Raw genomic sequence first — 27,587 nt, 5'->3', positions numbered from 1 at the left:
AAGCACTCTACCACTAGGCCAAACTCCTGGCCCCTACACTTGCTTTTTAAATCAGTAAAACTGAAAGGGAGGAATAGTGCATGCATCCATAGTGCATTAGTTACATGATTTTGGATGCTCTTGGTATGGGATCACTTCTAGTCTGAAGGATTCCCTTTGGTAAATTCTCTCAGCTTCTGTTTATTTTGGAATGTTTTTATTTCACCTTTAATTTTGAAGGATATCTTTCCATATCTTTCCAACACGTATTCTTGGTTGACAGTGTTATTGTTTTGTTTTTGAGCACTGACTTCTAACTTCTGTGTCTTCTGAGAATCGGCTATTAATCTTATTGGGTTCCCTGAGGAACTGAACCTGGGTCTTCCTGCATGCTAAGCAAGCACTCTACCATTAGGCCAAACTCCTGGCCCCTCAAGGTATTCTTTTGTTTAATTTATTGTTTTACCATTGTATATTTGTGGGGCTCTGTGTTTATTCTGCTTGGATTTTTTTGAGCTCTAGATAGGCAAGTTATTTTTCAGTAAATTTGTGAAGTATTCCACCAAATGCCAAGTATATTTTTCTTCACCTTACTCCTCTTTTTTGTGTTCCTACTACATATACGATATTGCAGTAAATCTGAGGCTTTGTTCATTTTCTTCATTCTCTTCTCTATTCTTCAGCTAACATAATTTCTATTGACATTAATCCTTTCCTCTGCCAGTTCAATTCTACTGTTATATTAGTCAGGGATTTTTGTTTTATTTTTATTTCTTGTTATACTGGGGTTTGAACTAAAGTCCTCATGCTTGTTTGGCTGATGTGCTATCTCTTAAGCAATACCTCTAAGGCTTGGTATTTGCTATTAATTTAGAAATCAAGTTTCACAGAATTTTCTGCCTGGGCTGGGCGTCAACTTCAATCTTCAGATCTTAGACTCTTGAGTAATTAGGACTACAGGTGAGCCAGTCTTGTCCAGTTTATCAGGATTTTCTTGAGAAACTAGGATGGATGACTGTGTGTATGTGTACCAGCTTCAAATTGCAGTTCTCTGATTTTAGCTTCCGAAGTAGCTAGGATTATAAATGTGAGCCATGGATGTCCAGATTTTTTTTTTTGAATGATACTCAGGCTTGAACTCTGGGATTTGTGCTTGCTAGGCAGGTGCTGTAGGTAGGTATTATACTTTTTTTTTTTTTTTGTTGGTCATTGAGCTTGAACTCTGGGCCTGGATGCTGTCCCTGAACTCTTCAGCTCAAGGCTACTGCCCTTGAGCCACAGCCCCACTTCTCGTTTCCTAGAGGTTAATTGGAGATAAGAGTCTCAGGGACTTTAGTGCCCAGGCTGACTTTGAACTGCGATCCTCAGATCTCAGCCTCCTGAGTAGCTAGGATTACAGGTGTGAGCCACCACTCTCAGCTGTACTTCTTGAACTATTTATTGCCTGAGCCATGCCTCTAGCCCTTTGTGCTGTGGTCATTTTTGAGATAGGTCTTCCTTTTTTTTGGCAGGACTAACTTGGACTAAACTCTGTTTCTGATAGCTAAGGTGAAAGGAGCATGCCACTGACCAGAAAAGGTCACACAAACATGGATTGTAATCCTCCTGATCTCAGCTATCTGTGTAGCTAGGATATCAGGCCTGGACTGCCATGTCCAAAGTTTACAAGATCTATTTACACGAATAGATCTTGTAAACTTTTTTCTCAGGCTAGCCTTAACCATAATCCTCTTGATTTCCGCTTTTTGTTTTTGCTGGTCATAGGTCTTGAACTCTGGGCCTGAGCTTTGTTCTCGAGCTTCTTTCTGCTTAAGGCAAGCACTGTACCACTTGAGCCACTTCCAGCTTTTTCTGAGTAGTTCATTGATAAAGAGTCTCCTGCCTGGGCTGGCTTTGAACCACAGTCCTCAGATGTTAGCCTCCTGAGTAGCTAGGATTACATGCATGAGCCAGCAGCGCCCTGCTGATTTCTGCCTCTTGATAAGCTAGGACTATGGGTATAAACCAGTGACTTCATACTTCCTTAAATAAGCTTCTGGTCATGGAACATACTCTTAAATCCATTATCTGGTAGCAGTCTTGGGCATTTTCTGTTGTGTGATTTCCCCCCCCCCCCACATGCTTCTTGTTTCTTTGCATATAATTCTTTGCTGGATAGTGAACATTTTATGTAAATACATTTTAATGATTCTCCTTGTCCTTAGGACTTACAGTTATTTGCTAAGTGATTGGCTTGATTAATGCAACACCTGTTCCTCTAAAAGTGTTGCATATGATGTTGCTTCTTGGGGTGGCACAGCTGTGGATTTGCCCATAGTCTTCTAAACCATTGTTTCTAGTAGAGGTCTCTTCCATTTTATTGGCTGATTTCTTTTTTATAGTAATTCAGCTACAGAGTAATCACATTGTGGTTCCATGTTTAATATTTATTTGACCTGATAGGGCTCCTTCTATCTTTTAACTCTTTTTAGTTTTTTTCCTCCAAACTAGCTATTCCTTAGACTGTGCTTTTTCTTTTTTTTTCTTCTTGCCAGTCCTGGGCTTGGGCTCAGGGGCTGAGTACTGTCCTTGAGTTTTCTCAAGGCTAGAGCTCTACCACTTGAGCCACAACACCAGTTCTGGCTTTTTTCTATGTATGTGGTACCAAGGAATCAAATCTGAGTCTTTGTGCAAGCACTCTACCACTAGGCCAAACTTCCCGCCCCAGTCTGTGCTTCTATTAGATGTCTGTTTCTCCAAGTTCCCGTCTTGTCCAGGCTGTTTCAGATGAAGTCAGTTCCTTTGGGAAGAGAATAGGAACTGTATGGTTTCAGGCAATATTTTTGAACCAGGGAGTGGGGACAGTGAGAAGCATCTCTGAGTTGACACTACTCTGGGAGTCGAGCAGTAGATGGGAATAGGAGTTTTACCTTCCCCTGATTCTGCTTCTCTGGTATGGAACTACTGCCCCATAAGTCCCTGAGAGGGCTGTTAATGCCTCAGTAGTCTCAGTATACTGACCTCTGTTCCATCCTCACTTCCCTGGGACTAAGCGTCAGCACTAAGCAGCTGCACGAATCCATAGAAAGGTAAGATTGATTTTTCTGATATAAACATTAAACCATCTTATTAAAAGTGATGTCTTATTTGTAAACAAGAGCAATAAATAAATTTTTAGACATTTTTGTTTGTAGAATAAACAAAGCTTACTAGGACATAAAGGAAATGGATAACAAGTGTAAGATTTGGAGTATGTCATCATCCTTCTAGCTCACTGAAATTTTCTTCTGTTGCTGGGCACTGTTAGGTTCTGGGATGCATTAGTGACCATTTCTAGCCCATTGTAGGGGAGGAAAGCTGAAAAACTAGGAAGAACTAAATAATTTAAACAATAGCAAATGTGTTGAAACTTTTTTTAGTTTGAAATTTACCATTATCTTTTTCTAACCTTTCTTCATATGCTTTTTTTAACATTTAATTTTATTGTCAATGTGATGTATAGAGGGTTATAGCTACATATGTAATGGAGTACATTTCTTGTCAAACATTGTTATGTTCTCCATTGTTTTTCTCCTACTTTCCCTCCCCCCAAGTTGTAAAGATCATTTCCAACATAGTGTCTTGTGAGGATCGCTGTTGTATTGGTTCGCCTTTCGCCCTTTGTCTCCCTTCCCTTCCCTAACTTAGATAAATGTATATGTAAGACACAAGGTAGCAAAATCAGATACAGTGTCACAGAAACTATTGTACATTGGCCAAATACATTGTCTACCATTCATTTTAATTTACACTTGTTAATTGGAATTTTGTCCATAGTCAAGTGAAACTTAGTTTTACTAGGACCCAACATTTATACACAGTTTTTTCTTTTTAGTCTTGTAATCTAGTCTACTGCAATTTCTCAAAGTTACTTGGCTTTTTTTCTTAGTCTCGTCTTTTTCTCTGCTATTATTTATTTATAATAAATTTAGGTCCATTATTGTTCATATTCCATTTTGGGTTTTCCCCTTTTTGTCTAATTGAATTTTTTTTACATTTTGGTTCTGTGAAACAAAATCTTAATTATATTAAGTCAGAACTTAAAAAAATTAAAACCATACTGTCTCCCTTCTTTCCACCTAGCTTCTATCTAACTACACTATATAGCCATTCAGTTATTACTTTGTTTAACCTGCCTAGCTTTCTTGTTGCACAAGGTGAGATACCTGAACATTTCCTTATTTCCTCCTTGTTTTTAGATGAAGAGTAGCATACGGAAGACCATTTGTCCATTGCCTCTTTCACTTGACACTATATCCTAGAAATCACTGCATATTTATTAATAGTTCATTGTTTCTTCTCAGCTACTCAGTAGTTATTCACTTTTTAGTATTCTTTTAGTATACTTTATAAGGTTTATGTTAGGGCTTTGAATAATGGAAGTCTAGTTTACAGTTTCATTTTAAGGTCTAATTTTAGCCTTAATTTTCTTTCTTTCTTTCTTTTTTTTTTTTTTTTTTGTGGGTCATTGGGTTTGATGTCTGCCTGGGCGCTGTCCCTAAACTCTTCAGCTCAAGGCTACCTCCCTACCCCTGGGCTTGACTGTTATTATCCTTGAGCTCATCAGCTCAAGGCTACCATCCTACCCTTGAGCCAAGCCCCATTTCCATTTTCTAGAGGTTAATTGTAGATAAGAGTCTCAGGTCCTTTTGTGCCCACGCTGGCTTTGAACCTTGATCCTGAGAGCTCAGCCTCCTGAGTAGCTAGGATTACAGGCATGAGCCACCGTACATGACTGGCCTTAATTTTCATGGGAAATTAAGAAGTTAATTTTTGGAAGAAGAATTCCCCTTTATGTTGCAAGCATGAAATTCTGGAAAGAGCTGATTTGATTAACATTTAGTTTTAAGTGCCCTGTTCAAGAAAAGCAGAATCGATGTCACTTTTTTCTGAACTATATTTTGTTTACCTTTAAACATAACTTTTAGTTGACAAAATGTAAAGATAAAAAATGGATCAAGCTGTGCATGGTGGTTCATACTGAGGAGGCTAAGGCAGGAGGAGTGTGAATTCGAGGTCAGTCTAGACTGCATAGTGAAACCCTGTCCGATTAGTCAATTCATCAACCAAAATTTGAAGTTAGAAATTAACAAAAATTGTAGTCATTATTCCATTTTTCTGAAGTTGATTATTCCAGTTATAAAAATATTAAATGTTGTTGAGCTCTGGTGGCTCACACTTGTAATTCAAGCTACTCAAGAGGCTGAGATCTGAGGGTCAAAGTGCAAAGCCAGCCTACTCAAAAAATTTCAGGAGACTCTTAGTCCAATTAACCACAATTAACCACCACCAAAACACCAAAAACAGACATCGGAAATGAGCTGTGGCTCAAGTGGTATAGCACTAACCTTGGGCAAAATAGCTCAGGGAGAACACCAAGGCTCTGAGTTCTAGCCTCAGGATCAGCACACAAGCAAATACACAAATATTTACATGCTGGGTTTATTTTTTTCTTTTTCCTGCACAATTGAGATGATAGGATATTCTAGTTAAGAGAAAGCAAAGTTGGCATATAAATCTGTCTTTAGTTCAGTAGGTTCAGACATTGTTTTCAGAAGAGCTTTTTTTTTTAAGTAAATGTATAACTTTTAATTCAAGTATAACCTAAGTGTGAAAAGTGCTGGGTTGTCAGAGCATGTAACCAATAGCATAGTCCAGTGCCTCTCCTCCTCTTCTGTGACTAAATTCTTTGGGTTATCAACATCTTTTTAAAAAGGAGTCTTTCTCATGGTGCTTCTCTGAAGGAACCAGGTCTTAGGTTCATTTTGTTTCATGAAGTTGGTATTTAGCCTTTCTACATACCCTTTCCCCACATTGCTAGAATTCTGTGTGCTTTTGCACTGAATGATGGAAGGCAAAGAGGCTGTGATAAAAAACCTGCCTGCTGAAGGTGGTCACTGTGAAAGGGCAGCAAGAGTGTCAGAATAAGCAGTGTCACTCACTGAAGTGCAGGCAGAGAGCTGCCATTGGACTGAGGTAAAAGCAGCGCATTCTGATAAGGGAAGGCTTCTTATTCAAGTTTTCTAGAAGGGGAATAGGAATTAGAAGACGGGCATTCCCTGCAATAACACTGGATTGAAACAAGGTATGTCTGAGTGGTGGACGATTGAATGACAGAGTTTGATCAGGTGGGCCAGAGAGTTTGGCCTGAAGAGTTCCTCTCTTTTTATGAAAGGGGTGCTGGAAGGGACAGAGATAATTAGGAGGCAATAGGGACTAAAAAATTTGTTAGCTCTAAGAGTTGGTACGTTGGCAGTAATGGTAATATCTGAAGATTCTGGTGGAGCTGGTTGATGGAGAGTGTCATTACTTTATTATCTTAAGTTTCTTGTAAAATATCTCTTGAATAAGTACTTTGGGGGCATAGGAGATGCTGATATCGCATTTATGCATGTATATGAATGTCTTTTTGTCTTATGTGTTGCTTGATAGTAAAAGTCACTGTTTTGAATTTTAAAACATTTTACTCAGTAGACAAAGCAAGTATAAATACTGTAAAACTTATGATCATATTTATATTTAATTCAAAGGTATCAATACCATAGGTTTCATTCCTTAGTTTCTAGACTTGCTCAAAGTTATGATTGTGAAAATTATTTTTTTATTTTTCTATGATATTAAAAATCTTAATAAGTTGGTAACAAAAACTTTCTTTTTTTTTAGAATATCTTTTTTTATTGTAATTAGTAAAAGGGTTACATGATATTTGCCAGATAGAAGGTGCATTAATTCACATACATTGATACCCTTTCACATGTCTTGGTACCCGTTTCCCTCCCCCCCCACACCCCCCACCCGTCTTGGTTTTCCCCCCTTCCCTATCAAATTTCAAATATCCAAATACAAATAAGTTCAATATATCAGATAACAAAGTGAGATACTATACCAATATGAGATAACCAAGGGACAGCAAAGGAGATGAGAGACAACATAGTACATTAAGGACAACAATCATTCATTATATGGCTTTTGTTTCACTATCCTGGAGGTCCTTTCAATTAGCTTCACATTATATGGCCTTATATATCAAGATTTTGCTCTATTGCAAATCTCTGCTAGTAGAGCCCAAGGTTTCTACTGATTATGACGAATGAGGGAAACCATTGAGCCTAAGTTCCTTTGAGTCTGGCTTACTTCACTTAATATGATTTTTTCTAAGTCTTTCCATTTCCTAACAAATGGGGTGATGTCATTCTTTCTGACAGCAGCATAGAATTCCATTGTGTACAAATACCCCAACTTGTTGATCCACTCATCAACTGAGGGACATCTAGGTTGGTTCCATATCTTTGCTATGGTGAATAGTGCTGCAATGAACATTGTTGTGCTAGTGGATTTAGTATGCCCTTGTTTCTGGATGGTTGGGTAAATGCCAAGTAGTGGAATTGCTGGGTCATAGGGGAGTTCTATGTTTAGCCTTTTGAGGCATTGCCACACTGCTTTCCATAGTGGTTGAACGAGTTTGCACTCCCACCAACAGTGTAGTAGTGATCCCTTCTGGCCACCTCCCCTCCAGCATCTGTTGTCATTCGTTTTCCTGATCTTGGCCATTCTAGCTGGAGTGAGGTGGAATCTTAGAGTTGTTTTGATTTGCATTTCTTTTATGACCAGAGATGTTGAGCATTTCTTCATGTGTCTATAGGCCATTTTTGTTTCTTCTTCAGAGAAGACTCTCTTTAAGTCTTTGGCCCATTTTTTAATGGGATGGTTGTTACTTTGGAGGTTAGTTTTGGAGTGATTCAATTTTTTGAGTTGTTGATATATTTTAGATATGAGGCCTTTGTCCGTTGTTTGGTTGGTGAAGATCTTCTCCCACTCTGTAGGCTTCCTGATTAGTTTACTAGCTATGTCCTTTGCCCTACAAAAGCTCTGCAGTTTAATGCAGTCCCACTTATCCAGCCTTTCTCTGATTTGTTGTGATTCTTGGTCTTTATTAAGAAAGTTTCGACCTGTGCCAAGGAGGCCTAGTGTATCTCCTATTCCTTCCTGTAGAGTTTTCAGTATGTCAGCTTTTACCTCCAGGTCTTTGATCCATTTGGAGTTAATTCTAGTGCAAGGTGACAAAGAGGGATCCAGCTTTAGTTTTCTGCAGGTGCTTAACCAGTTCTGCCAGCACAACTTGTTGAAGAGGCTGTCTTTCTTCCATTCTATTTTTTTGGCTCCCTTGTCAAAGATTAGGTGGCCATAGGTCTGTGGTTTAATATCTGGGTCCTCAGTTCTATTCCATTGGTCTTCAGGCCTGTTCCTGTGCCAGTACCAAGCTGTTTTGAGAATTATAGCTCTGTAATAGAGTCTAAAGTTTGGAATTGAAATTCCTCCAGCGCTGTTCTTTCTGCTAAGAAGTGTTTTTGCTATACGGGGTCTTTTATTATTCCATATGAAATTTTGGATTGCCTCTTCTATTTCTTTAAAGAATGACATTGGGATATTGATAGGTATTGCGTTGGATTTGTAGATAGCTCTTGGCAAGATTGTCATTTTCACAATGTTGATTCTTCCAATCCAGGAGCATGGGAAGTTTTTCCATTTCCTTAGTTCTGCTTTAATTTCCTTTTTTAGGGTTTTAAAGTTTTCATCAAAAAGGTCCTTTACATTCTTAGGTAAGCTAATTCCTAGGTACTTTATTTTCTTTGAGGCTATTGTGAAAGGAGTTTCTTTCCTGATTATTGCCTCGTTCCTCTCAATGTTGGCATAAAGGAAGGCAGTTGATTTTTGAGGGTTGATTTTATGGCCTGCTACTCTTCCAAAGCTTTGAATCAGCTCAAGGAGCTTGGGAGTAGAGTCTATAGGATTCTTTAAATACAGAATCATGTCATCTGCAAAGAGGGATAGTTTTATTTCCTCTTTCCCTACTTGGACAAAAACTGCTTTCTTTTAAGTCTACTCAAGCTAAGCTGGATCAAAGTGATTGAGAGAATATTGAACAAACCCAGAGAACCGGTTACTTTTCCAAGATCTCATCTGGGCTTTTTGGGATCTAGTTGGGTTCTACTGTTGTTTGGATCTTAAATATTGCCTCCTCCCCCCAAGTCCCCAACTTGGCAGTATTAGGCAGTGGTAGAACCTTTAAGAGATGGGGCCTAGTGAGAAGTCCTTAGTTCACAGTAGGCATGCTCCAGAGGGGTTCCTGGGTTCCTCTGCTTTCTGTCTGGTTTGGCATGAGATGAATGGGGTTTGTTGTTTGTTTTGGTATTGGTCCTGAGGCTTGAACTCAGGGCCTTGGCATTCAGTAGATTCTCAGCTCTACTTTTAGATTTTTGGTAATTTAATGGAGATAAGTTTCACTGATTGCCCTGGTTGGCTTCAAACCGCAGTCCTCATCTCTCAGCTTCCTGAGTCACTAGGATTACAAGTTTGAGCCATCAGCTCAAGGTGAATGTTTGCATTCACTATGTGCTCCTGATAGGATATGCTAGCTCACCAAAGGCCCGGAGCAACAGTGCCTGAAACTTTTAAAACTATGAACCAAAACAACCTTTCCTGACTATCACTGGTAGCAGACAGTTGACTAACACAGATCCTTTTTGCAACCAAACTTGCTAGATTACCAAGTCCTTTAGAGCTCATGCTTTATCCCCTTAGAAATAAGAGTTAGCTGGGCTCTATGGCTCACACCTGTAATCCTAGCTACTCTGGAGGCTGATCTGAGGATTAAGGTTCAAAGCCAGCCTGGGCACAAAAGGACCTGAGACTCATCTCTAGTTAACCTCTAGAAAATGTGAAGTGGGGCCAGGGCAGTAGCCTTGAACTGAAGAGCTCAGGGACAACATCCAGGCCCAGTTCAAGCCCCATGACCCACCCCCCCCCCCCAAAAAAAAGAAAAGTCATTATCCTGACCTGATATTCTTTGGATTTTCTATGTAGACAAACATGTTATCCTCAAAGAGAATTTTATTTTTTTTCACTCTGTACACTTTGTATTTTATTTTGTTGTTTAATTGCCTTATGTAGGACTTCTAATATTATAGTCAATGTCATACTGGAATATGATAGAGGGGATGTATCCTTGCCTTGTTTTTGATCTTAAGAGGGTGTCTTTTCTCAAGAAGGGAAGAATCCAGTTTCTCACATCAGTGTGATGCGAATTATTTTTTTCTTTTTTTTCTCATTGCTAAGATTTGAACTCAGGGCCTTGCTTTGCTAGGTAGTGTCTACTACTTGAGCCTCACCTCCAGCCTTTTGTTAATGTTGGTTATTTTTGTGGCAAGGGCTTGCTTCTGTCTGGGCATGTGTCTGAAACTGAGTTTCCCTAGTCCCTATTTATGTTCTCTGGGATGGCAGATGTGTACCACAAGGTCTGGCTGTTAATAGTTGTAATGGAGTTTTAAAACTTTTTCCTAAGACCGGCCTTTAAATATGTCTTTCTGATTTTAGCCTCCTAAATAGGTTGAATTACAGGTATGAGTCAATGTGCCTAGCTTCTGTACGTCTTTCATAGTAGATATCTGTTTTTACTACTTTTTCTCTTTCTGGGCACACTTGATGATATATCATGCTCTGTAGCTTCCTGTTTTGTTTCCTTTGATCTATTTTTCTCCATGTTCTTTAGATTATTTGTAGTGTGATGCCAGGTCCATTGATTCCTCTGTTCTGCCATCTGAAATCTGTTGAGCCTAGCTAGTGAATTTTTAAATTTTTAATCACTGTAACAAGTCTAGAATTTCTATTTTGCTTTATATTTTCTGACTTTTTTCTCTATATTTTGATCTATTAGATTTTGACCTATTTTCCTTTAATTCTTTAAATATAGTATTAGTTCTTTTAGCATGTTTATAGTATCTGTTTTAGAGGCTTCATCTACTAAGCACATAGCTGGAACTAGTCAGAAACCCTTCTATTAACTACTGCCTATAGGTTGCATTGTTTTTTTCTTTCTGCCTGTCTTGTAAAAGTTTTGTTGACATTTTATATTTATATCTTAGATACTGATTCAGCTCTAGATTTTGACTTTGTGCTCTTGAAGATAGTGGTGATTTTGTTATTGCTCTCTTCCCCTTACCTCTTGTAAGTATCCCACCCCTCCTTTCCTCTCCTGTGTGTGTGTGTGTGTGTGTGTGTGTGTGTGTGTGTCTGTGTGTCTGTGTGTCTGTGTCTGTGTCTGTTTGCCTGCCTACATCTGTGTGTGTACTCCAGAATAATTTTTTGGCTGTTTCTTCTTTTATCTGTATGCACATATTCTATTGGTCAGTGGGTGTGGGACTTGGACTTCTCTGCTCCTAGCCTCCAGTCAGTCTCAGATTTGTAAAATGATTCTTTTCATGTGTGTGCATGTGTGTGCAGGTGCTCCTTTGCTAGTACTGGGGTTTGAACCCAGGGTCTGGGCGTAATTCCTAAGCTTTTATGCTCACATTTTACCACTTGAGCCGCAGCTCTACTTCCTGAATTTTTGTGGTTAATTGGAGATGAGAGTCCCAGGGATTTTCCAGCCTGGGCTGGCTTTAAATTGAGATTCTCAGATCTCAGCCTCTTGAGTAGCTAGAATACAGGCTTGAGCCACTGGTGTCCGACTGTAAAAGATTTTAAAGCTCTTTACCGCCTAAAAACTCATGCCAAGTGTCTGGCTAGTTTGCCAGTTCATAGCCTGCCCCAAGTAAAACAGAAGCACCAGGCTAGCAGAGCTTCTGGCTCTTCAAGTCCACTTGCCTCCTTTATTGTTGCAAGGACTGCTAATACCCAAATCAGCTGGGTCCCCTCTGGCAGTAGCTGTGAAGCTGGTGTTCCAGGTCTGCCCCACCCTTGCTGGCCTTTTAGAGTGACAGAATTGGGGAGGGTTGAGGACAGCTTCTGGCAACAAAGTCAGACTATGCTGTGCCTAGCTCAAGTTCGTCATTTTTATAAATAAACACTTCTCAGTCTGTTCAATGTGTTTGGTTCATTTGCAGAGTACTGAAATGACTCTTTTGACTATTTTGACCAGCTTCATAATTGCTTTTTAAGAGAAGAATTTATGGGCCTCCCCTTACATGTAGGCCAGAATTCAGAGTAATTCCTAATGTTCCTGCAGGTGATCAGGGTAGAGAACCTTGCCCCTAGCTTTCCTAGGTTTAAATATATACACATAATAGCATAGTAAAGCTTTTGCTTTCCAAAATAAAACAGTTAAGGTCTGAGGCACTGTAAATAAGGACCTAATTTTAAAACAACATCTAAATAGGGGCTGGATTATAGATTTGTCTTTGCTATTATGGCCAAAGTCTTTCTTACTAATGTATTAAAGTTGACAGTTTGGTTTCCTAGACTTGGTATGGTGGTTATTTTGTGTTCAGCTCAGTTGGCTAGCATCCATTTGCTAAAACAGCCAGCTAATCCAATCTTAAGCATGTGCTATGCTCAGAGGTTGTCTGGAATCTACGCTTGATATATTCCTTGAGAGGAAATTATTCATGGCTGACATATTAGAGGAGACTAAATTGGGAATATTGGGTTATTACAGAACATAACTAATTTTTTTAATGCTAGTTTAGAAAGTCTACTATCAGACTTGGGTGATAAGAGATTTTGGTCCAGTCTTTAGACTCAGAGTATATAAAATACATGGGTAAAGAGAACATTGTAGTCTGAAGCCAGTTATGGCTTGAGCATTAAAAAAAGGGACTAACCAGTTTTACTTAATATAAACAAACAATACATAATTTTTTTTGTGCCAGTAGTGAGGCTTGAGCTCAGGGTCTTGTGCTCTTTCTAAGCTTTTTCTCTCAAGGTAGCCTCTCTACCAGTTATGACACATTTCTGCTTCTGTGTTTAGGTTGTCTTGGAACCTAGATTCTCAGATTGCAGCTTCTTGAGTAGTCAGGATTATAGGAACTCAAAAACTGGCTATTTGAAAATCTTAAAGTGCAAGTGAACTGAATCTGGTAACTAGATGAATGCTACCGCTTTTACTGTCTTTCATTTTTCTGATAGTAGATCTCAAAGGATTTCAGGAGGTTCATGAAGCATGACTATTAAACTAATAATACTGACATGTTACTTGCTTGTTTGCCTTTTTCAGTCTCAAGAAGCTACCTGGTGCTGGTGGCTCATGCCTGTAATAGCTACTCAGGAGGCAGAGATCAGAGGATCTTGGTTCAAAGTCAGCTTGGGAAGCAAAGTCATGAGATCCTTACTTCCACTTCACTACCAGAAAACCGAAGTGTCCCTGTGGCTCAAAAGTGGCGGAGCACTAAGAAATAGAAGCAGATTGTAGAATTTAGCTTTGTAATTACATTTTTATTATCTTTAAGTAGTTGTACAAAGAGGTTACACTTCAGTATGTCAGTTTATGAGTACAGTGCAACTTGATCAATATCACCTCTTTCATCATTTTCACCCATCCCTCCTAACCCCCACGTTGTTGTTTTCTAGGAAGTCAGACATTAAAAGGCTTTGAACAAATAGCACTCTTTTCATTATTTTTTTGTTTTAGAAAAATAAGTTGTTTTTCTTGGTCCTTATTCTAACGTGATGTGCTTTGAAATGCATTTTAAGTATTTTATGTTTATTAACTTTAATTTCTAAAATCATAAATGTTAACAGATAAAATTCATATAAACCAAAGATCTTTGGACTCTACTAATTTTGAAGTGTATAAGGGAATTCTGAGATCAAGAAGTCTGAAAATTATTATATACATATACTAGTATATCTCTCTTAAGATGTAATTTTCCTCATGCTATACATATTGTAGCCTTCAGTTTTTGCTAACTATATCACAAGTATTTCCCATGAATTTTAATGGGTCTTTAATATTATATTATAAAATTATTAAACTATATGAACAATGTTGTGATAAACTGGTGTCTCATGCCTACAATCCTAGCTACTCAGGAGGCTGAGATCTGAGAATGGAGGTTCAAAACCAGTAGGAAAGCTCATGAGGCTCTTATCTCCAATTAACCACCAAAAAGCTGAAAGTAGAGCTGTGGCAAAAGTGGTAGCGTACTAACCTTGAGCAAAAAAGCTCAGGGACAGTGTCCAGACCCTGAGGTCAAGTTCCAGAACTGGCATAAAAATGTTGTGATACATTTTGTGATATCAATCCATTTCTTATAATTTTAAATTTGAAGATTATTTTCCTCGGGTGACTAGTTGCTAGTAATTGCTCATGTCCTGCAGACCAGTGACACAGGAAAAAGAAAAATAACTGTTAAAATACTATTCCTATTGGGCCAGAAAAGTTCATGTGGTATTTCCATCAGAAAGGCCTGTTTGCAAGATGGGACTTTGGCTGGCATCTGGAAACTTGGCTGATAAATACTGATATTAATACTTACCTACATAATATGAATGACTCATTTTGCCTGAACTATTTGTAGAGGCCATGTGGTTTAACTAGCATTTACTTTCTGTCTTGGAACCTGGAATTTTGTAATGTGCCAAGTAAAAGCTGTTACATGACCACCTCCCAATAACAGACTCAGGCACTGAGTTGTTTAAATTTCTCTGTTATTCACCAATTTGCATGTGTTTATTTGTATTCTGTACAACTCCACTGAAATATAACGCCTAGAAACTTTACCTGGTGTCCTTCAAACTTGTATTCATGTGCCTTTTCCTTTTGCTAATAACTATCTCCTTAGTCCTGGAGGAGGGATGTTGGTGGGGGGTGGTCTGGGACCCTCCTGCCACAAAGAACTCACGGTGCAGTAGTGGAAAGGAAGTAGGTGTGTAACTATGGTACAAGCCACAAAATAGGTGTGTAATTAGCAAGATAAGAGGAGCTGGAGAACAGATGAGAAATAAAACGTAGGCTTCTCTGTGTAGAGAAGAAAGTTGATGAGCACCAACCAAAATAAGCAAATGCAGGGGAATTTCAGAGTATTAAAATTGAATGGGAGCTGGGCACTAGTGACTCAGTATTGTAATGCTAGCTACCCAGAAGGCTGAGATATGAAGATTGCATTTTGAAGCCAACTTGGGCAAGAAAGTCCACAAGACTTTTTTTTTTTGCCTGTCCTAGGGCTTGAACTCAGGGCCTGGGCCCTGTCTTTGAACAGTTTTTGATCAAGGCTAGTGTTCTGCCACTTGAGCTACAGTACCACTTCTGGTTTTTTTCTGTGTATATGGTACCGAGGATGCTAGGTGAGCACTCTACCATTAGGCTATGCTCCTGGCCCTCCATCAGACTCATCTCCAATGAACAAACAAGATGCTGGAAATGGAGGTGTGGCTCAAGGGGTACAGCACCAAACTTGAGCCAGAAAGCTAAGGGACAATGCCCATATCCTGAATTTAAGCCCCAATAGTAGCGCTTGCGCGCGCACGTACACACACACACACACACACACACACTCTGAAGGTGAAAATCAGAAAGATAAGCAAGGCCTACAGAATTTCTGAGAGTTGACCTCAGTCTATTTATGACTTTAGAATTTGTATATTCATAGCAGCTTCAATCTGTTATCTGGAAGCAAAAACCCATCTTCATTGTCCCCTTACCTCAGAATTAGAGCTGGCTTAATAAAGGGTAGAGAACAATTTAGGAGCTGTTAGAATGAAATCATGAAGTGTTGCATTTCTGTATTTTTCGTATCCTTAGATGTCATAATTCTAGAGGTGAGGATTCCTAAACGTTGGTGTTAGCACTGAGCACCATGGGAAGAGATGGATAGGCGTAGCTTGACAGCTTTCCAAAGCTCATTTTTTTGTTGTTGTTGTTAGTCATGGGACTTGAACTCTGGGCCTGGATGTTGTCCCTGAGCTCTTCAGCTCAAGGCTACCACCCTACCTCTTGAGCCACAGTGCCATTTCTGATTTTCTAGTGATTTTGGAGATAAGAGTCTCATGGACTTTAGTGCCCTGGCTGGCTTTGAACTGTGATCCTCAGATCTCAGCCTCCTGAGTAGCTAGGGATTATAGGCATGAGCCACTGTGCCTGACAACCTAAGGTCAATTTTTAAAGTCCTTATTACATTAGGGGAAAAAACGCTCAGATTTACTGTATGGGTTCAGTTTGTTTTAGTTGTAAGTCATTTTGCAAATACTGCAGAAATAAGATAAATGATAGCGACAAATAACTTTAAATTTAATATGAATTTGAACACTAAACAGCCATATTTTTACTCTACATATTTCTTGTTTGGTAGATCTATTTAGGCTGAAGTAGACGATGTCTTTTTTTCAATTGCTGCAGATTTATTGTTTAGCAAACTTATCTTTATATAACACAGGACAATTAAAGCTAACCAAATTCAACAGATAAATAAGCCTGCCAATTACATATAGCTTTATACCAACCATGTAATTAAACCAGTTGTCAAAATTCCAAAAAGGATCCAAAAAACTTCCAACAGAGTGATCACTCATACCAAACAAATTATCAAACTGCAATATCCAAGAACGGTTTGAAATCCTAAGAAAATAAAGGGCAGTCCATGCCACCTTTTTCACACCAAGGTTAGAGTAAAAGCTTATCAGAACAACTCTTAAATAGGTGTTTCGACCCCTACTATGCTTAATATATTTAAAGTCTGAATAAAAACCTACTGGCTATACCATCCAGACACTTAAAAAAAAAGTGTTGCTAATTGTGAGGTTTACAGAACTGCTTTAGTCTCATTAACATTTCTGGTTGACATTTTAAATTACTTCACACCAGCTTGGCAAAATAAGAATGAATTTTGAGAACTGCAAAATATAGCTTGGATAATAACAGGTCTTTGCACAAAATAAGGCAGTCCATTTCAGAGAAACATAAGGAATATTTGGGCTTGAAAATTTTGCAAAGCTAGTTTACAAAGTTTGTTCTAAACCTCAGACAATTCTGCGGCAAGCATGCATTTTTTGGTATAAAATCGGCTAATGTTTGAAAGCAATGAAACAAAAGAACATTGAGTAGAAATCATCTTACCTAATTGCCTGAAAGTTCCAATTAACTACTGAACAGCCTCCAGAAATAATTTTCTCCCTACACCTTAAACCACACATTTACTTTAGAAACTTTTGATTAGTTCCTGTTAAGCTCATTTATAAGTAAATCAGTGGTCCCTCTGGCCTGACAGATTTGACATCATTGGTTGTACAGTATCTCAACACCAACTTTAAAATCAACCTAGGGATGTTATGATGTGTTCATGCTATCATTACAGGGGACTCAAGATCATTTTACCAAATGTATAGGGTAAAATGGGATTTTCAAAGTCCCTTAAGGTCCTTACCAAGCGCTATTGTATAAATAGGTAATGTTGCTCAAGACTTAAACACCACTTAACTTTGTAAGTCTGTAGAAATATAATTAACAATTATCAAGTCTGATACTTGATGTTTACCAAATTAATATTGAACACAAATCAAAATCTAGTTAGAAACGTTTTATTTAAATGTGCCAAATAAAAACCCACATTTTCAGACCATAAGATGTTAATACATTCAACAAAAAAACATACTTTACTACTGTGAATTTATTACAGAGTAATAATCCAGATCCATTCTGATTAGATGGTTGAAAGATCTTTCCTAGATTATACTTTACAGACATCACAAATCCCTTATAATAATGTAAACAAAAGAGCTTTCGCTAAAGGGTGAACTTGAGAACTTCAGTCCATTCTTTCAGGACTTGCACTTTTGCGTGGACTTCCTGATGGAGAATGACTTCTTTTGGAGATGGCAATCGGGACTTTGATTGGCTGCTTCTTGGTCGTGAAAGAGACCTGGATCTTGATCTTGACCTTGACCGGGATCTTGATCCTTTTATAGAACCAGACCTAGATCTTCTGAGGGAAGCTGATCTCGATCTACGAAGAGACACAGATCTTGATCGCCGAGGAGATGCTGATCTTGACCTCCATCCCCTGCTCCTGCTGCGAGAGCGAGAATATCTCCTTCCTCTGGATGGAGAATGTGATCTAGACCGTGACCTGCTTCTCCTCCGCCGGCTATAGCGATGACAATCATAAGCATAATGTCCTTTTTCTCCACACTCATAGCACCTATCATTGGGATCAAAGGGATGTCGGGCAGGTGGTCTACCAAATCGAGATCTCCGAGGCATGCCTGTTGATAGTTCTACCCTCACTCGAGAACCACAAATCACCTTTCCATCCAGTCCACGTACTGCATCTTCTGCATCTCTAGGATCTTCAAATTCCACAAAGGCAAATCCTGGAGGATTTCTGGCAATCCACACAGTTCGTAAGGGGCCATAGTAACTGAAAGCCCTTTCTAACTCTCCTTTGCCAGCACCAGTTCCCAGGTTACCAACATACACCTTGGTTTCTCCTCCATAGCACCCATAACGCGACATGCTGACCAGCCCCGCGTGCTTGACTCCATCGGTCGCAGTGCCTGGGACTCGAGAAGTTACGGAAGTCGCTGCTCACCGTCTCTCGCCAACGGTCCCGGGGACACTTGACGATGTCTTTTTGACTAGAACAAATTGTTCATTAACTGTTGTACATGAGCCTGGAACGCATCCTCCTTTAATTTTAGTGTGTATCTTCAATATATTCTAGCTTTCCATTGCTTCTAGTTCTGCACTAGCATCGTCATGACACATAACTTTCGAGCTGGGTACCACAGGCTCGTACCTGTAATCCTAGCTACTCAGGTGGCTGAGATGAGGATTGTTGTTTGAAGCCAGCATCTCCAATGAATTACAAAAGTCAGACGTAGACCCGTGACTCAAGTGGTACAGCACTAACCTTGCACAAATGAAATCCATGAGCACATGTGAGTGTGTGCGCACACACACATACATACACACATACAGACATAATTTTGAAAACTGGCATTTCAAAATTATATTGGAAAGAGAATGGGCTTTCTTCGTGCTGTAACTGTGAAAATAGAATAGAATAATCAGTGAAGTAGTTTTTTTTTTTTGCCAGTCCTGGACTTGAGCTCAGGGCCTGAGCACTGTCCTTGGACTTTCTCAAGGCTAGAGCTCTACCACTTGAGCCTCAGCACCACTTCCAGCTTTTTTCTATGTATGTGGTACCAAGGAATCGAACCCAGGTCTTTGTGCATGTTAGGCAAGCACTCTACCACTAGGCCAAACTCTTGGCCTAGTGAAGTAGTTTTTATTTCATCTCTTCTAAACACTTTCGTATGCACACCAGCCTTCAATATTTGTATACTTATGAACTTATCAGGGAAATCTTGTTGCACAGATGTTTAATACATAAAAGAATACAAGAATACTAGGGCCAGGAATTTGGCCCTAGTGTGGTAGAGTGCTTGCCTAGCATGCATGAAGCCCTGGGTTCAGTACCTTGGTACCACATACATAGAAAAAGCCAGAAGTGGTGCTGTAGCTCAACTGGCAGAGCTTTGAGAAAGTTGAAGGGCAGTGCCCAGGCCCTGAGTTCAAGCCCCAGGACTGGCAAATAAACAACAAAGAAAAACACAACAAGCAGAATACTATTACAAGTTTGTTATAAGGATCCAGGGTCATGGCCTCCTGAATAGCTGGGATTAGAGCTTGTTTGGCTTTTAAAAGACTATTTTGAAATAAGTTTAGCAGGATACTAGTGAGAAACAGTGCAATCCTCATCTGATTTCCCCTGGCTTTCATTTCCTAAGTCATGTCTATATACTGCAGATTGTCAGAATCAGGAAATAGGTGTTGGTATTATGGATAAATACTGCTATAAGAACTCGTCTCATGTGTAGATCACTTTAACCACTATTACAGAGCAACTGCAACATTACAGAGGTCTCCTTTGTCATACCTGTGGCCATGACTGTGGTTTTTTCATTTAGGAAATGTTATATGAATGGAATCCTTCAGTGAATGAGAGATTAGTGTTTTTCTTTTTTATTAGTTTTATTTTATTACAGGGTGATATATAGAAGGGTTACAGATACATTTGTAAAGTAGTGAGTCCATTACTTCTTGAACATTGTTACCCCTTCACATGTTTTTCTCCCACTTTCTCGCCCCTAACCCTCTCCTAAGTTGTAGAGTTCATTTCCAACATATTGTCTTGTGATTATCACGGTTGTACTGGTTCATCCTTTGTCCTGTGTCTTATCATCATGTTTTTCCCTTTACCTTCCCTGATTCAAATACACAAAATAAATGTATATACAATGTACCAGGTGCCACACACGGATACAGCAACAACAGAGGATGAACCATAAGGGAAAGAAAAAGAGAAAAAAAGAGTAAAGCAATATTTTCACATAGAATATTAAAAACAACAATCAAAGAATAAGTAAATCTCTTGTTTTCCTATCTTGGAGATCATTTTGCTTCCTATATGGCCTCTTCCTATATGACCATATGCACATAGCTTTTGGGCTATTGCACTCCTCTGCTAGGAAAATCTTCGACTCATACTAATTATTACAAATGAGGGAAACCATGGAGCCTATGTTGAAAGTAGTGTTTTTTTATTCAGAATATATTAAGACTCTGGGCATGGTGGTGCATGGGAGATGAATAGGGTGTTTGTGACCTAAGGGCAGAAAAATATGAGACCCTATCTGAAAATGAATTAGCAAAAACGGCTAGATGTAGGTACAAAAATGCTTGACTAGCAAGTACAAGGCTGGATTCAAACAAAAAGATGTGAAATATTTTCCCTTGTCAGTTTTCTTCTTGCCACAATGAGTGTAAAACAAAACAAAACAAAAAAGGGAAGAAAAAACAACTCTAGGGCCAAGAGTGTTCTACTGCTAGAGTGCTGGCTAGCATGCACGATGCCCTGGGTTTGATTCCTGAAAAAGCTGGATGTGGACCTGTGGCTCAGTAGCAGAGCTAGCCTTGAGCAAAAAATATTCAAGGACAGTGCCCAGGCCCCCCGATTTCAAGCCCCAGGACTGGCCAAAAAAAAAAAGAAAAAGCAATCCTAAATCCTCAATTGCTTTCAGCAGAGGTTACAAAAAGGTTTGCAAGATTAGTTTCTTCAAACTTGTTTGCCATCCTGAAAGTGATATAATAGTTTGAACAATAGGAGAAAACTAAGATTCTAAATGATGTAATAGCAGTTAAAGTCACTGTGCATCTTCCTTTTCATGTGTGTGTGTGCATGCATGCACAAGTATATGTGTATGTGTTTCAGTACTAGAGCTTAAATCAAGGCCTCTGTTCTTGCTTAGCTTTCTTGCATATGGCTGGTATTCTACCACTTGAGCCATGCCTCCAGTCTAGAATTTTTGCTGGTTAGTTGGAAATGGAGTCTTGCTGACTTTTCTCCCTGAGCTGACTTAATATTGTGATCCTCTAGGTCCCTGCCTCCTGAGTATCCTCCTGTCAGCACCTGGCAGCTGGGCATCATCTTTCCCAGTGTTTGACATTGCTCCATTTTCATTTTCTTTCAGAAGCATGGTCAGGAATAATGGATGAGTAGTTATAATTTTTAGTACAAAGAGATTGTAAAAAGCTTTAAGAGATAGGGAAAAAGAGGATCATTGAGATCCCATAATATATGTGCATTCATTATCTATGGATGCTTACAAATCACCATAAGTCTAGTGGCTAAAAATGGCATGTTCTTATGATCTCATGGTTTTTGTGGGCCTGACTCCTTGTTGATCTGAAAGCTCTAGGGTCTCAGAAAGCTAGGCTGAAGGTGTCAGCTGCCAAATTACTGTCTTAAGACTTGATTAATAAAGACTATTCAAGTTCATTCAGATTGTTGACTGAATTCATTTCTTTGTGGCTGTGTGACTCAGAGCACCAGTTCTTACTGGCTGTTGGCTAGAAGTAGTTCTGACCTTTTTGTTATAGATCTTCTAGTCTGCTTGCTTACTTCTTCAAATGCAGGGTTTTGGGAAAATGGGGGTAGAAGGTCTCTAGAGAGAGAGTGCAAGGCAGAGTCCCACACATAATATCCCAGAAATGATACCCATTACATTTGCCATTGTTAGTTCATTAGGAGCAGGTGACAGTTGCAGCTTGTACTCAGAGCAGGGTAGAGTGGAGTGGGGCTGGGATGGGGAGTAGGGCTTATGCCAGGTTGTGCATACAGATGGGCAAGGACCACTGTATTACTTTAGAGACTATTGTAGCACCTTAGATTTATTAAATTCTGATGGTAACTGTAAACATAACTCTTCTATAGAAGACTTTAGAAAGATTAGAAGTCATGGAATATTAGTCCTTAGAAAAAAATTTTAAACCAGGGGTAGTAGCCTACACCTAGAATCCTAACTACTCAGGGTGAGATGGGAAGATCACAGTTCCAGGTCAGCACAGCTCCCCTCCCCCCAAAAATGTTTGATGTGCCATTTTAACCCCAGAAGATGGGCCTGGTGAGGTATTTGTCTTGAAGTGGAATATGTAAAATAGGACAATTGACCTTTTCTCAAGGCCATACCAGATAAAAAGCAGGAGCACATATCAAAATAACCAGTGCAAAAGGGGATGGAGGTGTGGCTAGAGGAGTAGAATTCAGGCCTAGCAAGAACCATACCCTGAGCTGAAAACGAAGTTCTACCAAAAAACTACAAAACTAAAAAGATCTGAAACAAAATAGGTTTAAGAATAGAAACGGAATAGGTAAATTTGGATGCATAGCCTGGGCTTGAAGGTTAAAAAGGAGTAGGATAAGGTAGGAAGGAAAGGTAAACTCCTACCAATCTGTACCCTTACAGGTCTGTGCTAGATTCTTGCAGGTGAACACTTGGACAAAGGGAGGCCAAAGCTCTGTCAGCTCACTATTCTCACTGTTGTCTCAGTCAGAGCCCCATTTGGTTTTTGTTCTTGATCTGAGCATCTTTGGGTTTACCAGATCCCTTTTATGAATTCCCATAGTTAAAGTGAGAGTCCTTCTGCTTAGAAGCACTCGTTGGTGTTGGATATGATAGCTACGGTAATTTTAATCTAGCAGATGGGGCAGATGGGCTATTTAAATCTTTTAGTTTGAAGCTAGGGATGTAGCTCAATGGTAGAGTGCTTGCTTAGTATGCTCAAAATTTTGGATTCAATCTCCATACAAAACGAATTGGAGAAAAAAAGTCCTAAGTAAAGGCACAGGAAGCTTACCTAGAGAGTGACCTAGGCCAATCTACTCTATACAGTAAGACCTTGTCTCAAAACCCAAACCAAACACACACACACACACACACACACACACACACACACACACACACACACACAACAGTAGATTGGACTTTGAGACATTGTGAGGTAGATGGGACTTGGGGTATAGAGCAGGAATAATAGGAAAAAAAAAAGAGGTGAAGGAAGCTAAAATACGCTTTGTTGGGAGTAAAGGTAGAGTTAAAGGGAGGGAGACACAAATGAAGAGAGGAAGGTATGGTGAACACATCCTAATGTTCAGTATATGTATGTGGAAATATGGAATCAAGAAACTTGGGATAAGTGGATTTGGGACAGGGAGGAGAATGATGGGAGGGTGACATTATCAAGATACTTTGTAAACTGTAATGTTGAATTGAAACCCCTTTGTACAAGTATTTAGAGATAAGTAGATCAAGCAAAAAAAAAGGTGAGAGAAATGAAGTTTTGTAGATAAAATGGAAAGTTCAGAGAAGAAATAGGATGGGTGATTTGAAAAGGATTTTACGGAAGAATATTACAAGGGAAAGATAGAAGTTAAGAAACAACAGGAATATGGGCAAATGGAAGGAAGAGGAGTAAAATAATAGAAGAAACAAGGAGCTCAAAATAGAGAAAGACAAGAGAACATCTTGTAGATTGGTAGAGCCATTCCATAGTGTAGGCCTGGTTAATTATCAGTGTTCTGCTTTTTTAGATAAATATGGTTCTACTGTGAAATGAAATGCTCAGAGTTAAGAATTATTCATAAAAAGAGACAGCATTATCTTTTAGAATACCTAATGTTTTAAATTTTTCTTCGAGAATGAAACCAGTTTTACGGAACATTGCTAGCCAAAAAGTTTTAAGGACTAAAGGAAAAACCATTTTTATAACCATTTGATAATTTTTTAGTCAAATTTCTTATGGCTGTTGCATTTCACAACATAAGATTGAGTATTGGAAGTGATATTGTGGCTCGAGTAACCTTGAGCTGAAAATCACGGAGACAGCGCCCAGCTGATCAAGTCCCACTATCAACAAAACAAAACAGGAAAAAAAAGATTGAGTAAAATCATCTTTAAAAATAAATATTTTAAAAAGTATCTAAGCTGGGAGTGGTGACTCACACCTGTAATCCTAGCTACTCAGGAGGCTGAGATCTGAGGATCAAAGTTCAAAGCCAGCCTGGGCACAAAAGGACCGGAGACTTTTTTTCCCCATATATTTTTTATTGTGATTAATAGAAGGGTTATATTATATTCGCCAGATAGAAGGTGCATTAATTCATATACATTGATACCCTTTCTCATGTCTTGGTCCCCATTTCCCTCTCCCCCACCCCCACCACTCATCTTTTTTTCCCCCCTTCCCTATCCAATTTCAAATAACCAAATACAAATATATTCAATATATCAGATAACAAAGTGAGATACTGTAGCAATATGAGATAACCAAGGGACAGCAAAAGAGATGAGAGATAACATAGTACATTAAGGACAACAATCACTCATTATATGGCTTTTGTTTCTATATCCTAGAGGTCCTTTCATTTAGCGTCATATTATATGGCCTCATGTATCTAGGTTTTGCTCTATTGCAAATCTCTGCTATGAGAGCTCAAGGTTTCTACTGATTATGACAAATGAGGGAAACCATTGAGCCTATGTTCCTTTGAGTCTGGCTTACTTCACTTAATATGGTTTTTTCTGTCTTTCCATTTCCTAACAAATGGGGCGATGTCATTCTTTCTGACAGCACATATAATTCCACTGTGTACAAATACCACATCTTGTTGATCCACTCATCAACTGAGAGGGATTGGTTCCATATATTTGCTATGGTAAATAGTGCTGCAATGAACATCGTTGTGCTAGTGGATTTAGTATGTCCTTGTTTCTGGACGATTGGGTAAATGCCTAGTAATGGAATTGCTGGGTCATAGGGGAGCTCTATGTTTAATCTTTTGAGCAACTGCCATACTGCTTTCCATAGTGGTTGAAGAAGGTTGCACTCCCACCAACCGTGTAGTAGTAATCCTTCCTGGCCACATCCCCTCCAGCATCCGTTGTTATTAGTTTTCTTGATCCTGGCCATTCTAACTGGAGTGAGGTGGAATCTTAGAGTTGTTTTGATTTGCATTTCTTTTATGGCCAGAGATGTCGAGCATTTCTTCATGTGTCTATAGGCCATTTTTGTTTCTTCTTCAGAGAAGACTCTCTTTAAGTCTTTGGCCCATCTTTTAATGGGATGGTTGCTTCTTTGGGGATTAGTTTTGGAGTGATTCAATTTTTTTAAGTTGTTGTTATATTTTAGATATGAGGCCTTTGTCCGTTGTTTGGTTGGTGAAGATCTTCTCCCATTCTGTAGGCTTCCTAATTAATTTACTAGCTATGTCCTTTGCCATACAAAAGCTCTGCAGTTTAATGCAGTCCCACTTATCCAGACTTTCTCTGATTTGTTGTAATTCTTGGTCCTTATTAAGAAAGTTTTGACCTGTGCCAAGGAGGCCTAGTGTATCTCCTATTTCTTCTTGTAAAGTTTTCAGTGTGTCGGCTTTTACCTCAAGGTCTTTGATCCATTTGGCTGAGATCTGAGGATCAAATTTCAAAGCCAGCCTGGGCACAAAAGGACCAGAGACTCATCTCCAGCTAATCTCTAGGAGAAAGGAAGTGGGGGTTGGCTCTTCAGCCCTGAGCTGAAGAGCTCAGGGATAGCATCTAGGCCAAGTTCAAGCCCCATGACCCACAAAAACAAACATATCTAAATATATTCAAGTGAATGTTATCCTCTGCTACACAACTTATTTTTTCCCCTCATTTCACTATGATAATAGAATTATGGCTGTGTGATGAAATTACTAAAAGGAGATTTTCCTTTCCCCAAAGGAAATCAAGGGAAATGACTACCTTCATTTAGGTTGAGAATATATTTCTAAGGAAGTGTCTCATAGGTATAGGCAGCATCATTTGTTTGTCCTAAGGTGTGCTTTACAAGGTCACTAGATAGATTTTTAACTTATTAAACCTATGCCTAGAAGTTTGTTCTTAATTACACTGTTAATGATTATGTTACGTTAGGGACAACTTAGAGCAATAGTGGTTGTGTTCCAGAAGCGTTCCAATCATACATTCACTGGTTGAAATCCTGCTTTGTAAGTATAGTGAAGTTATTAGAGGGGAAATGATGAATTATGGTCTTACTGTAACTTGAGTAAAGTATATGGCTCTGTATAACTGTGAGGCCCATTTTCATTTTTGAGCTCAGAAAGGCCTTTTCAGAGTCCTTGCTTATGTGATGGATTTTAGTGGGAAACAGGGAATGACCGGGATAATTCCATACAACTTCAATACATCCACTGGATGTATTGAAACCCTTCACTGTCCCAAATAAGATCTTGAAAATTATAGAAGGAGCTAAGAGAGAAGAACGCTTATTTCCAGGTTGCTTGAGTCTAGCCCCTGGTGACAATATTAGCCCCCCCCTTCTCAGTGGGTGGTCCAAGTAACATCAACCTCACCCTGGAATACCTCACACCCATAGAATCTATACCTCTGGAGGTAGACTCCACAGGGCTGTTTTTACAAGCCCAAGTGGTTCCTGTGTAGGAGAGAATTTAGGAAACTGAGATGTCTGCTCTTGTTTGTTTTAAATTTTGGCTCTGTTAGAATTGTCTATTCATATAATTCTGTTTTTTGACCTATCTTGTTCAGATTCCAGCTCACTGTGTCATTGCCTTTTCTAGACATCAGTCCTCAAACCTCCCTGTGACTTATTCTTCTCGTTTTTTTTTTGTTTTATTTTTGTATTTTAGAGGTTTGTAAATGGGAAATTCCCTGTGATCTCACCCAGACCCCTTTTTTTGTCATCAATTGATTGTAAAAATCATGAATGTGATATTAAACAAATGAAGCATCCCCGTCCCCCTTTTTTGTCCTGGGACTTGAACTCAGGGCCTGTGCACTGTTCCTGAGGTTTTAAAACCACTTTCCCCCCCAAACTTTAAAAATTGTTATTATGAAGGTGATACATAGAGGGGTTATAGTTATATGTCAGGTAAAGAGCCATTTCTTTTTGGACATCGTCACTCCTTTCCTTGATCTTTCCCAGTTTTTCTCCCTCATCCCCACCAAAAGCGCTTTTGAAGGTAGTGACTTCTTAAAACATAAAACTTGTTAAATTTTAGAATTTTCACTACTGTGAAGAGTCCTTCTTCCCTCTTCCTTCCTTCTCTCCTTCTTTTGAGCCTGCCTTCCTTTCCTCCCTCCCCCTTTCTTGTGCAGGGGCTAGAATTCACAGCTTTGCACTTGAGCCACACCTCTGGTTTAAGCGGGTTAATTGTACATAGTCTGCTTGGGCTGGCTTCAAAACAAGATCCTCCAGATCTCAGCCTCTTAAGTAACAAGGATTAGAGATGTGAGCCACTTGTGCCTGGCTCCATTCATATCTTTTAAGAAAATTATTTCTTTATATGAAGTAGTTTATTGTAGTACTAAAGAACAGATGATATGCCAACATACTTTTGAGCTAGAATTTTACTATTTATTAAGGTTTGCATTTTTAAAAATGGAGAAATTAATGGTTGAGCACTTGCTTAGCAAAGTGCAAGGCCATATCTAGTACCACAAAAGAAAATTAAAAATGGTTTTATTTTGGGGTAGTTTTA

The 27,587-nt window shown here is 39.0% G+C and overlaps 1 protein-coding gene and 1 pseudogene across 2 annotated transcripts in view; one reads left to right on the top strand and one right to left on the bottom strand.

Annotated features, from left to right (window-relative positions):
* Mgat4a (alpha-1,3-mannosyl-glycoprotein 4-beta-N-acetylglucosaminyltransferase A) overlaps positions 1 to 27,587 on the top strand; it is an 86,364-nt gene that overhangs the window by 5,664 nt on the left and 53,113 nt on the right. The gene's annotated exons all lie outside the window — the stretch shown is intronic.
* On the bottom strand, positions 17,414 to 18,297 carry LOC150060311 (serine/arginine-rich splicing factor 7 pseudogene; annotated as a pseudogene).

Source organism: Megascapheus bottae, chromosome 7, assembly GCF_031878675.1.
Source record: "Megascapheus bottae isolate mThoBot1 chromosome 7, mThoBot2.hap1, whole genome shotgun sequence".
Taxonomy (NCBI): domain Eukaryota; kingdom Metazoa; phylum Chordata; class Mammalia; order Rodentia; family Geomyidae; genus Megascapheus; species Megascapheus bottae.
Note: the sequence above shows the minus strand (reverse complement) of the source record. Positions and strands in the feature narration are given on the sequence as shown.